The sequence below is a fragment of the Pygoscelis adeliae genome, unplaced genomic scaffold, assembly GCF_000699105.1.
Source record: "Pygoscelis adeliae isolate BGI_AS28 unplaced genomic scaffold, ASM69910v1 Scaffold399, whole genome shotgun sequence".
NCBI classification, from domain to species: Eukaryota; Metazoa; Chordata; class Aves; order Sphenisciformes; family Spheniscidae; genus Pygoscelis; species Pygoscelis adeliae.
The window spans coordinates 539,618-552,946 of NW_008825609.1; the positions used below are offsets into that span (position 1 = coordinate 539,618).

Consider the following 13,329-nt stretch of genomic DNA (forward strand, 5'->3'; position numbering starts at 1 on the left):
AGCACATCCCCCAGGGGAAAAAAAAAAAAAGAAAAAAAAAAAAACCGACTCGCTTCTTATTGTCCAGTTAGTTTTGTTCTCAGTTAAGAGTGCTGAAACAGCTTGGCAAGGATTTGGAGGAGAACCAGAGCCAGAAAGGAGAGAGGGTGGAGAAGCCGGGGAGGGAAGGGCCATGGGCAACAGCACTTGGATGAGCTCAGGCTGCCAGGGAGCCACAGTCTCTGCCGGCACACATTAACCCTCTCCCCAGGCACTCCCACAATTTGCCTGCTGATAACAAACGTATCAGCAAGCAATTTCTTCACAAATGGAATGGATACAAAGCAGCATGAGGGATGCTCCAAGACCCACCAGGAACTTGAGCATTCTCCCTTCCAGAAAACCACAGGCTGGGGCACTACACCACAGATAACCCCCAACCTACACTGGTAGCTCTCACGGCACATGGAACCTAAGCCTTGATTTTAAAAATCGTGCTTTTACTCTTCAGGGTCATGAAGATACTCAAACACAAGCCAAAGTGACATACAGGATGATGAAGCAATGGCTTTCCAACTCCCCAGTCATGCCAGAAGAGTGACTTGGCCATGCGAACCCTGCAGGTGCCCATGAACATCATACAAGCTCTTTACCCCAAAACACAATAACAACCCTTTCTCTGTCGTGGCCATTTCATTATGGATTAGTTTCTGAATGGGAAAAGTGGGTAAAATGCCTACGGAAAGGAAGTTTGGAGGTGAAAAGGATATACAAAGGATATAACCATCTTGTATTCTTCATCTTTGTACAAACCTGTTCCTGGAGTCAGAGGGGTATGTGACCCTAACCTGACACCCACAGTCCACACTACAAAGGCATTTCTGTTACTCTAGAGAGCAAGACTGGCATGTCTGCCTGTCTGGTGACCCAGACTGGTAAAATCAACACTCTTTTTCTTGATGTGGGTTGATCATAAAAGCATCTTGAAGAGGATCACAGTAATAAGGGGAGTTGTATTTCATCTGCACATCTGGAGCTTGTTCTTCATTTGATGACATATTGGGGTAACAGAAAAGGATGCTGGATTTTGACTCTACTACCATGGGCACAAGAGCAATTCCTCCTGAATCCTCCCAAAAGCAGTGCTTTACCTATAGGTAATGTTGCAAAAGTTCGGTGGAGTTTTATGATAGTGTTGTTAGAACAGAGGAAAGTTTATATATGTGTATGCATGCTTTTTTTGAATTTAAATCAGATGTAATCATTTTTGGAAATGCTTTTTGCATTAGGTTAAACGTAAGCCTAAATAAGCTAATCTTCCACCAGAAAAAAGAAAAAAAAAAGATGCCTGCACTCAAGCTTGCACCTAGCTAACCATTTAAAGGCATGTTTTCTCCAACTTCCTGGTGCAAGCTTGCACTAGATTATCTAATCTTGCCCTTCCTTCTCCTAGATATGGTAAAGCAAGGGAAGAACAAGTTATCTTCCAATATACACTCCATCATTCCAGGCCACCAAAAACTGTTCTGTAAAATAAAACAGCTGGCCTTTTTTTCTTTAAAAATGCATTTAAGAACTTTACAGAGAAGAAGTTCAAGCCCCTCTTTTTCGGAAAGGATGAAAGAAAATTATAGTCTTATCTTACTCTTACACACAGGAAGCACTCACTCATCCCCATGCTGTCATTATTTCCAGTAATGGTCAACTTTTGCTCTATCCCAATGCACAAACACAGACGCTCGGTGCTGAATGCGTACACGCTTAATTAAGAAGCCCCTGGGCAACCTGCAAGAGGCTTCCTGTTGGATATAGCCAAAGCTTTAGAGTTATGCAACATTAGTAAGGCCCAGAGCCACATCTACTTACCAGCCTGAAACATAGCTTTCAGATTTTAAAAAAGCACTGATTTTCTGCTCCTGAAATCTACATTATTCCCCCTTCCAAAAAAAAAAAAAAAAGTTAAATATTACTGGCACAAAGGCATCCCAACAAACGCTTTCAATCAATTCACGCTCTCTGGGGTTGATTAGAAAGAGAGAATTGTGCTTCAAGAGACGACATCGAGGTCTCAACATCTGTTTCCATTCCATATTAGGAATGAAACTACCTCCGAGAATTATTGGGGAGAAGGGGGTAGGGGTGTGGAACAAAGGAAAAAGTCACCAGGATGGATACGTCCTCAGCAGCAAAGCCAGCAAGTTAAGAGAAAGGCTCAGGCTCAATTTTTTGTTCCAGATCGGTCCTTTAGCACCTACCCTGGCTGTGTTCTTCCCACCTCTGCAATATTCCAAGTATTTTCCACTCCACATTCACAGTCAAATGTTCTTGGGAAAAAAGATTTCCATAAGAGGACTAGCTTTCAACAAATCAATATGAAAATAAAGTCTCAAAATATTACAAAGCTAGTCATGGGCACCCAGAGTGGCAGAAGCATCTCCCACACAAGTGAGATTACTTTACTGTCGGGCGAAGAGGGTTAAGTTTCTTCTTCTGGACCAGAATTCAAATGAATCATAGCTAAGAAACAGTGTGCAGCAGATGTGTCACGTATGTTTGATCCAAGCTAACCGCGATTAGCTTTTCAGTGGATTAGCAAACCTATCACACTCTCAGTTGCATGATTGCGGATCCTCACGCAGGGAGGCCGGTGGTGGGGAAGGAGTGTGGTAACTGCTCTTTCAGGAGTGGTCCATAGTCACATCAGGGCACCTGGGCACTCACGTACATGACGCTAAGATGGCACAGAGAACCTGCCTGTGTTGGTTTTCTGCCTTACTCCTGACCACTAACCAGTGGTTCCTGGTGCTGCTCAGTAAAAGAAGGGCTGCAGAACATGGAAATATAACAGGAAGAAAATCCCACCTGGTCCCGTTGTAACTCCTGACCAGGCTGTCAGGGTAGTGTCACAGCTACCGTCACCTCAACTAATTCTGCAATCAGATTGCTCACTTCAGATGGCTTTGTTTCAAGGAAGACAGTAGTTCTCCAGGTGATGTCGTATTTCTAAAAACCTGTATCTGCTTCTCCAACCCCAATCAGGTACCTGAGCCGGACTGATAAGCCATTTTTCATCCCACATCCCTGCTCTGCGAATGGACTATCACCCTGTATCTGCAAGGACATCACCAAATCTCAGTGAGCGTGGAGTGTTATTCCTGCAACCTCAAGAATTCAAACTGCCTTCCTCAATGTTTAAATCCTCATGAAGCTCATTCAACCCCTTAGAAAGATTTGTATCTACCTTAGTCACAGGAATTTTTCAAAGCCCTTACTATGTGACAACAGCTATCTGTAATAGACTCTTCCAGATCTCTCTATATATATCCAGCGCTCTTCTAGGAAGGATTTTGAAGATCACTTTTGGCCTCAGGCTTCCCCGTCCCCCTCTCCTCTGCTGTAAGGGGAATGAGCTGAAGGCGGTACTGAGCTGTGTGGAGGTGCTGCTCGGAGCTGACTTGGCTCCCGGAGGATGGACAAACCTCAAAGCCCTGTCAGGCAGCTTCACTTATACAGGCCCCTTCAATTCCCCTGATTTCAGTGGCCAGCAGGAAAATCTTCCTGCCTGCCTGCACTAATTCTAGCACCTCACAGGGAAAAGCAGCCCTGCCTCTGCTGGCAGCACAGGAGGAGGAGGAAGGGAGAAAGCGCCGGGAAGGGGAGAGCACATCTGGAATCAATAGGAGAGCGCTGAATACCTCGGAAAGACTGCAGAGCTGGCAGAAACCACAGTGAGGAGCCGCGCGTTTGGACGTGACTATGGAGGAAAGGTGGGGGACGAGACAGCTACAGCATACTTAAACACAAAACCAGAGCTCCTCTTGGGGCCCTTTTTTTTAATGCAAGCAGCTAAATGTCTCAGCCCTGTCACATTCTCACTGCCACCGGCCTGTCGTGGGTATGGTCAGAATTCAGTACAGAAGAGAGGAGATGAGATGCACACAGCCCCAGCTGAGGCAAACGGGACTCATCTGTGACTCGAGTGCCAGGACTCAGTAACACAGCAACAATATTACATCAAGCTGCTCTCGAGGTGTGTGGCAGAAGAAATCTGTGACTGACTTGGCACACGCTCGAGAACAGAAATTTGATGGTTTAAAAAACACAGATTTCTTCCCACAGTTACTTTCCATTCCAGCAATGCATTCTCCTATCTCCTGTTACTCATTTGTTCCAAGAGGAGTTTTCCATTTTCAAGGAAGCCTCCACTATGTGTCCTGGAAAGCAGAGGTTCTGGAAAGGAGCAGAGGGTCATGGAGAAGCAACTCACCAGTGCAGCAGCCTGGTACAAAGAGTGACCACAGTTGTTCGGATATATTACCACAAGTAGGGCGCGGGAAGCATTGCTACTTTGGCACGTGGCCTCAGCCAAATGAAAAATAAGCTACATGCTTCCACATATGAATTTTAAAAAGGAAATTAAAAAACTCAAAAGGGAACACAGAAGAGTCACAAAAACAACCACAAGACTGGAAAAAGCCACATGGCTGTACACTGAAAAACTTGAAAAGCCCAATCTATTTTGCTTATAATTTAAAAAGAAAAAAATTAAGTGGCAACTGATTATTTTGTGAAAATATACGGGGAGGGGGGGGAAGTAGGCACTAATAATATTTAATCTAATGAACAAAGGCACCAAGAAAACCAATAGCCAGAAGCTGAGTCTGATAAATTCAGCTCTGGTAAAAGACACCTTTTATATTTTGTTTACTCATTTCTAAATGACAGTCATTAAGTCAGCTGGTGAGAAGGGCTCATTCCTTTCCATCTCTTCACACCTTCATGCTGAAACATTATGTCATTCAAAACAGAGGCACCTGAGTGAGACATAATGGCCTACAATGCACATACAGCCAGAAGAAACAATCTAAAGCCAGATCTATAGGACAATATTCTGGAAAGCTAAGAAGAGCTGGTGGAAGTCGATGCACATAAATGGAAGCAGATTAAACTAAGCAGCAGACACATTTATAAGTAAAATTACTTCACCTCATGGAGAGGAACAAGCTATTGAGAAGTATAGGTGCAGTTTCGTGTACCACCTAATATGATAAACTACCAACTGGCCTCAGAAGCAGTGGCTCTGCTTCTCTTCCCGGCTGTTGTGAAATCTAGTCATGCCATGGCTGTAGCCAGAAAATTAATCCAAACAATAGTCGTCTGTTTGGTCATGAACTGAACTGTCTCACTTTATATCTCCCTAAGCACAATGCCCAAAGCGGTGAGAAGGCTGAACATATGGCCAGGGCAGAGAGACGAGGGGGACTATTCTTCTCACAGCAGCCCATAGTCATGCTACATTAAGAGCAACTTGAAAATGCACCTGAAAGCCACTTCATCCCAGAACAAGAGGCTACATGGACGTTTAGCATGTTATTACCACTACCTGCTTCATTTACCATAGAATCATAGAATAGTTTGGGTTGGAAGGGACCTTTAAAGGTCATCTAGTCCAACCCCCCTGCAATGAGCAGGGGCATCTTCAACTAGATCAGGTTGCTCAGAGCCCCGTCCAACCTGACCTTCAATGTTTCCAGGGATGGGGCATCCACCACCTCTCTGGGCAACCTGATCCAGTGCTTCACCACCCTCAGCATAAAAAATTTCTTCCCTATATCTAGTCTATATCTACCCTCTTTTAGTTTAAAGCCATTCCCCCTTGTCCTGTCACAACAGGCCCTGCTAAAAAGTTTGTTCCCATCTTTCTTATAAGCCCCCTTTAAGTACTGATAGGCTGCAATAAGGTCTCCCCGAAGGCTTCTCTTCTCCAGGCTGAACAACCCCAACCCTCTCAGCCTTTCTTCACAGGAGAGGTGTTCCATCCCACTGATCATTTTCATGGCCCTCCTCTGGACCCGCTCCAACAGGTCTGTGTCTTTCTTATGGTGAGGGCTCCAGAGATGGATGCAGTACTCCAGGTGGGGTCTCACCAGAGCAGAGTAGAGGGGGAGAATCCCCTCCCTCGGCCTGCTGGCCACGCTTCTTTTGATGCAGCCCAGGACACAATTGGCCTTCTGGGCTGCGAGCACACATTGTCAGCTCATGTCCAGTTTTTCATCCACCAGTACCCCCAAGTCCTTCTTGGCAGGGCTGCTCTCAATCCTTTCATCCCCCAGCCTGTATTGATACTCGGGGTTACCCCACCCAGGTGCAGGACCTTGCACTTGGCCTTGGTGAACCTCATGAAGTTCACATGGGCCTAAACTTAAGTTAAGCTTATGCTTAACTTTTAGAGCATCCCCATGTAAACCAGCATAAAGATGGTTTATACACAGTGAATTTGTCAAGTATCTCCACAAAGATGTCCCCTTTGTTATAAAATCCTTTTAAAGCCTCTTTAAAGGCCTTCCAGCTAACATACGTTTACCACATTCCTGCCACAAACCAGCATAGACTTCTCCCCTACGCAGGCCACCTGCACGGCTCAAAGGTGAAGCTTGAGGTCAGCAGCGCATTTGACCACCTTTCAGATGGCTCCTCCTGGGCTGGGTGTCACTAATGCAGCTCCTGCAGCCCCATGCTCAGCAGCATCTTTGGAAGCATGCTGCTCTCCCTTGTCACCACCGCATCAACACCTTGGTCACATAAAACACGCATGGGTTTAACAACAGTGACATACTAAATACTCACATTAAACTATTGCATATTACTGGTAGTCCCACTTTTGAACTGCTCTATTTTACTGAAGCTAAATTGATAAACCTTAAAAGCTAAATTGATATAAGAGCATCTCATTTCAGTGGCACACCTGTCAGCATCTGCAGCTCCATTAATATGTTACTGCATGAGTTCCCACAAAATTTACCCCTCCATAATTTCCAGCAGACCTCCACCTTCCACAGCCAAGTGCATTAAAGGTCCTTTTTTTCCCCTCCTCACCCTGTTTGTCTGCTCACACCTACAGAAAGGCAAGAGAACAGGCTACGCAAAACTTAAACCCTTTCAGCCAGTTGGTCTCCCCTTCTGTACATCCCCTTTCACGCACACAGTGTCAGGCTAAACAAAGCCACTCGCTCCAGGATACAGGCCTGGAAAAAAGCATTAGCATCTGGCAACCAAGAGCAGCACCCTGGCACATGAGCCTGAGAGCAAACACAAGTCTCTGGCACGAAGAGGAAACACAGAGACATACACCTGACTGCTCCTGTCAATCTTGCAGTGCGGGAATGCCCGATTTTTTTTTTTTTTAAATATATTTTTATCATATTACTGAAAGGAAATGCCAGGGACTGCTGCAGCCCCTGTCCCTTGAGGCTCTGCTGCTGCCATCAGGCTGCACTGCCTTTGCAGCGATGAATATTTAAACAGGGCAATAAATATTTCAGAACACATTCATCCTGATGAGAAATCTACTAGAATAAGAGAGATGAGACAACCACACAGGGCCAGGGCTGCTCCCTGTTCTGGCCCTCCAGCTCCCGCACCGCCTGCCCTCCCTCAGCCCTCCTTCCCTTCAGCCCTCAAGAGGCACCTGAGAGCCTCAAATATTCATGAGCACAGCTCCGGTTACTTTCCAAACAAGTGAAAACACTGTGAAAAAGTAAAAAGGCGCTCTGCTTTCCAGAGAGGTGCAGAACACAGCTACTGCATGCTTTGTTTTCACCTCTTCTGGAGCCTCTAGCTTTTGGGTGTAGCACTCACGGAGAAAATAATTTGCTTTAAGACCCCACAGGGTCTTAAACCTTTTCATATCGCACCTTGGAAGAGCAGAAAACCAAGACCACCAAACCCAAACGCTTGACGAGAAAACATGAAAGCTTGTCTTTTCCCCACAACTCCCTTCCTTAATTTCAGCAGTGCATTTACTTGGGCATTTCTTGGTTGCTAGCAGCTCCACTGGGCTCTCTGTGGGATGCTAACAGATGTACACAACTTGGCCATCACTGGCACAAATAAAATCGGCTAGAAAACAGGTTTAGGACATAACAGAAAATGCATGCATTTACTCAGCTGTCATCTGCATGTCGTTCATGTACTGAGGGCTATTTTGACTCATAGTGCAAAAAGCTTGTGTTTTTAACTAGGACCTTAGCTATGCTCTCACCTATAAAGAAACATTTTTTTAAAAAAACAACGTTGGGGGTAACTAAATTTTTGCAGTAAATTTTGAAGGAAATCAAAATCACATATAAGACACTTGTTCGGGATCAAATTTATAGGGCCATAAAACCTATGGGCCATGCTCAGAAACGGACTTTCATATCAGCTTCCACTGCATATCTCACTAGATTCAAAAGACATAATATATTTGCTGGTCACACAACATACGGAGAAGCCTTCAGAAAACAGCTAAGCCTACTCTGAGTGAAGGGAAGTCAAAAAGACACCCTCACAAAGAGCAGCCAGCAGCCAAAGGGTTATCCTAAGTGACAGGCACAAGCTAGCCTGCCCTGGCTAACTGAGCTGCACCAGGGCATCTCCTTTCCAGGTAAAGGCTGTAATTAAGAGTATATAAAAAGAGGTATCTCTGCCTTTCCTGGTGCCCACGTTTTAAAAGATGATGGTAACTGAACTGCAATCTCAATGTGTCACATGCTCTCAAAGATGTGTCTCGGACTGTGCAAGGAGAAGACACTCCTCGTACCTGGATCCTGGCCCAGCTTAAGGAACAAGCTGGGCACCAAATGGTTCAGCCCTGTCACGGCTTAGGCACAGCAAGGCGTGTGCAAGGGTATGCAACAACTTAGCAAGGTCTGCAGATGCACAATCTTGGATTAAACTGCTAAATTCGCCTGCAGTCTCATTTCAGCTGCTTTTAGACCTTTGAAGGGGAACAAACGGGTCCTTCCTACGCGCAGAAAGGGCCCTGCAGCACACCAAGAGTGAGTTTCCTACCGCAAGTTGGAGCTCCTGCTATTTCATCCAGGGTCCTCATGGTCAAGGGAAGAGATCAAGGCAGCATCTGAGTGCTGCATAGCCTGCTCGGGATGGCCGGTTTCCTATTAATGAAATTCCCTCTCATCCCCCTGCTGTATGGCACGAATTGGCTCCAAAGTGAAGTATTGACCTGTCAAACAGCAAAATCTCTCCCCAGATTGCATTTCAAGGAACAGCAGCTGCCTACTGAATAGGTGGATCAAACACCTGCCGCTGCCCTCCATTCCTTCTGACCGAAGGCTCCTTGAAGAGCAGCAGCAGCCCTCCCTCAAGGCTGGCCATCAGCCATGCCACCAAAAAGATGCTGTTTACATTAAAAATATAAAATAGCAATCACAGCAGTGTAGTTCAGAGAGTGACAACAATCTTGCTACTTTGCCAGCAGTGAGTCCTGGGATTTTACATCTCTGCTCCTAACCACCACCGCAATTGTCCTTCATATATCACTAAAACTCAGAAGTCAGACCCAACCTGGCCCAAAAAACACTTTGTACTTTCCTATCCTATTAACAGACCTCATACACAGAGGAAGCAAAATATCCTGGAAGATGAGCAATTACCTCACCAAGTAATTTAGAGCAGGAGCCACCATTTTGCAGCAGACATCAAAATAATGAGTGCTCCTCTGCTGACTGTGCAGCTCCATGTTATTCCCATGATGGGCTGCATACCCAGCAGCACACTAACATGAAAAAAAAGGCATCTGATCCCAGGCAAGAATGAAAAGATAGTGTTTACTACAATACAAAAAGTGTTAGGAAGGAAAACAACATTTAATCCTATGGCTTCTGAGGACCTCTCATGACTCAGAAAATAAATGCAAACAGATGAAAAAGTTAATTTGGATCATATCAGCCCCACTGGCATGCAAAGGGCAGAGCAGGCACCCTGGGGAGAGGGAGGGAAAGATTTGCCATAGACCAGGTTACTGTCACTGACAGCTGACCAAGATACCAGCAGACTGCCTTTTCTTCTAATTTGCAAAAGTGCAACCGCCTCCTTTAACAGATGAGGTGTGCGAAACACGTAACACTAACTGAGGTCACAGAGGAAGGAGATCCTGCAGCACAAGTATATAAAGCAGCCAAGATGAGAATCCTCACTGCTTTAGAACAAGCACAATTAACTGAAAACAAGAAGAAATCAGAAGTGAATTGTTCCTTTGAAGATGTAAAAGTTTCGATCCGAAGCAATGAGAACATAAGGAATCGGAATCACTTCTCATCAGTCTGAAGCTACTGCATGGAACAGAGACAGACAGACAGTTGCTCTGTCCCACAGACGTGTTCCTTTGAAACAGATGTCCCTCTGCAATCCAAAACGCTCTCGGCTTGGGAAGCCGGAGACCCAGCTTGCTGGATGGGCTCCACGCAATCATCCCCTGGATGGGCCAGCACAGCCCACAGACGTACTTCACCACTGTCAAACCTGAGAAATGTTCTTCAGCACAAGCCCTCAGCACTTGGTTTTAACTTCATCTCGTTTGAAGGATCTGAACTGGCCCGCTCCACTGGAAGCGAAGGGTAGGCAACACTGAGAACTTACAGGACTAGCCAGGCTCCAAACACAGGAACAGATCAGTGCTCTGTAACCTGTTTTTCTGTTCTGGGTGATCCCTTCCAACTTCATGCATCATGGCTGGTAAAGCTTATCACAAACTAAGCATTGTTTGTGTCCTATTAAATTTTTAGGAAGAGCTAATGTTCAAAAGTGGCCATTGACAGCATGAGTAGCAGCCCACAGCAGCCAACGTATTTATCGTTACCTGAAATCCCTTTGCTTTGTTAGGCCTTCAGAATGCACTAGAAGATTCACAGGAAGACTGATACATGTGAAAAACTTCCTTTACATCATTTAAGATTAAAATTGCTCTTATAGCTTCCCCTCGCATGTCCAGGACATAAAGCCTTTCTAGAATCCCAGAATTCGGCACCCACAGGGTATGAGGGCCACCTGCTTTTTATAGCTGTGGTCTACCTTTGTTGATCACAGAAGGATGGTTTGAGCAACTGCCTCTAGCTTTGTGTTCTGCTCCTGCTCATCTCCATGCACTTCAGCAACAGCAGGACTAACGCACCTGACCTTACACGGGTGCAGAGGAGCAGCTCCCACAGGCACAGTAAACCCCCAGCAGGAAGTTGGGATGGACACAGCTGAGGGCAATTCCCAAACCACTTCACAGCTGGATTGGCTGCAGGGAGGCCTGGCCCCACACTAACACTCTTCTGCTAGAATTGCCAGAATAGTAGCCAGGAGGCTCATCACAGCTCTGCATTTAAATTGTGTCAATCAAACGTGGTTCTTTCCTGCCACCAGCTTCTTTTCTCCTAGATTTAGGCCAGACAGTATCTCAGAATAATTGTATGGTGACACACAGAGCCTCACAGCTAACCTAGAGGCCTACTACACTTTTGAAAGCCACTACAGTCCTCTATAAACCCCCTAGAAGAATGAAATTTATCTTCCTTTACGCTCCTCCAAAACATTAAGAAATTCCTATTACTCAGCTCTAGCTATTCTTCTTCTCTGTGTTACAAATAACATAGCTCAGTTTCCTACCCGCCCACTAAAAAAAGCCACTTTGGCTTTCTGGATACTTCTGCTTTAAACAGAGATCTGGCTAGGAGACACGTTCTTGGCCACATGGCTGAGCTGCCAGGCAGGACCCTGGCCACCCATCAGGCAGGGAGGTTTGGAGCTGGCAGGCAGGAGGCAGGGCAGGCATGGATCTCAATGGAAAAACTCAAGTCTGCAGCCTCTGGTGCAGCTTTCTCCTGACTTCTGTGCCACACTTGCAGTAACTCCTGCAGCTCATTGTCAAAACCAATTAAGAGTATCCCTAACAACAACAAAAAAAGTCCTGAGAAATCACATTTGAGCTGAGTGGGACAGTAACGTCACCGCTGCTCTTACCTTCTTACAGCAGGGCTTGTTTCAGGAGGACCTTCATTTTGTCTACAGCCAAAGTTGCCATCAGGCTGCTCAAAGCTAGTTTCAGACTTGATGGAAAACAGGGCTCAGGGACCTTTAATCTGATTTAACCCAATTTATTTAGATTCATCTCATTGAATAAGACAAGGCATTTAGAAGTCTTGCTTTCTGACGGAGCATCGAGACCTCCGCAGTATTTTTTCCACCTTTCTGAAGTCCGTGTTACCAGATAAATTCATTCTCACACCCCTTGCAGCATTTTGACTAAAAGTAGCTTTGAAGATCTAGAGTCCCTCAGAAAATTTCTCTTAGGATGAAGGTTTGCAACTGGCTTTGGATGACCTAAATTCTTTCTGCCACCAAGAGGGTCAGTCCCTCCTTGACTACACCTCTTCATCAGTCACACTTAGCATATGCTCATTCACAGTCTGTCACCCATGTCCCTGTGAAGGACACCTGGAGCAGGGAACTGTCCCGGGTTCTCACCACAGCCTCCAGTCACCACCTTCCTCATTCCTGTTTCTCACCACACTACACCCTTTACACAGATTGGCTCCATCACAGGTCTAAAGTGACCCCAAAAAACCATCAACACACACCTCCCAAACCAAACGAAACTTACATAAGAGGGACTCCTAGAAGTATTTTTCCTCCCCTTCCCACTGCTTCGAGACAGAAGAGAGCTTCATCCTGGAACGGGGTGCAGGCAGACCAGAGAACGGTTTTGCAAAGCAAATGTAACAACATTAAACAGCTTCATCACACACACAAAGAAAAGCAAGGGGAAAAGTTAAAGCAAACTAACACGCATTAAATATTTGAACACTAAGTAAAGCTAACATACCACAATACCTTATAGTCCAACCAACAGGAAACAAATTGACTAATTCACTGATTTCACCAAATTACCATGTTCTTCCTCCTCTACCTCCTGATTCAGGCTGGAAGGATCCTTTGTAAGAGCACATAGATCTAAAACTCTGCCTGCTGAAACTCTGAAATCCTTTCCCCTGCTGCCCTACTTATCTCAACCACATTTTACAAAGCAGGAAGGGACACATGCTGGAAAACAAAACCCTTTCTTACTCCTGCTCCCTAATATTCCTGAGTACTTTGCATCATTGTTCAGTTTTAATAACCTCCTTTCATATGCTGCAATAGCAAAAATAAGAAAAGTAACAAAGAACAACAAATCAAATTAAGGGTTTCACTCTTCATGGAGGGTACGTGAGATAAAGGAGGACTAGTACTACCCAAGAAATCTGAACTCCTCTCCAAGGCATTTTTAAATCGGTCTTTTTAAGTAATTTAAAGCAGGTTTTGCTATTAGGACTGGAGGGAGAGCATAGGCTTCAGATAAGGAGCCTCAGTGAGGCCCGATAGGTGAATGATGGTCTATGCACCGCATAGGTCAAACTCTGATTATCTAAATCTTGGTTAATCAAAAGCAATTATCTGAAAGTCAAATATGCCCTCCAAGTCAGATAGCTTGGCGAGACCAGGACTCATAAAGCACATAGAAATCCTAAACTCCACAGGACCACA

At 45.2% G+C, this 13,329-nt stretch overlaps 1 protein-coding gene across 17 annotated transcripts in view; it reads right to left on the reverse strand.

Moving 5' to 3' along the window:
* The window catches only part of RBFOX2 (RNA binding protein, fox-1 homolog (C. elegans) 2), a 139,972-nt gene that overhangs the window by 68,878 nt on the left and 57,765 nt on the right, over positions 1 to 13,329 (reverse strand). Inside the window, exon 1 of one of the 17 annotated variants that reach the window (XM_009332604.1) lies at positions 12,407 to 12,468. The exons of the other annotated variants lie outside the window; for them this stretch is intronic. The gene's annotated coding sequence lies outside the window, so the exon portion shown is untranslated. Of the gene's footprint in view, positions 1 to 12,406; positions 12,469 to 13,329 lie in introns of those variants that run through there. 17 annotated transcript variants of the gene reach the window in all.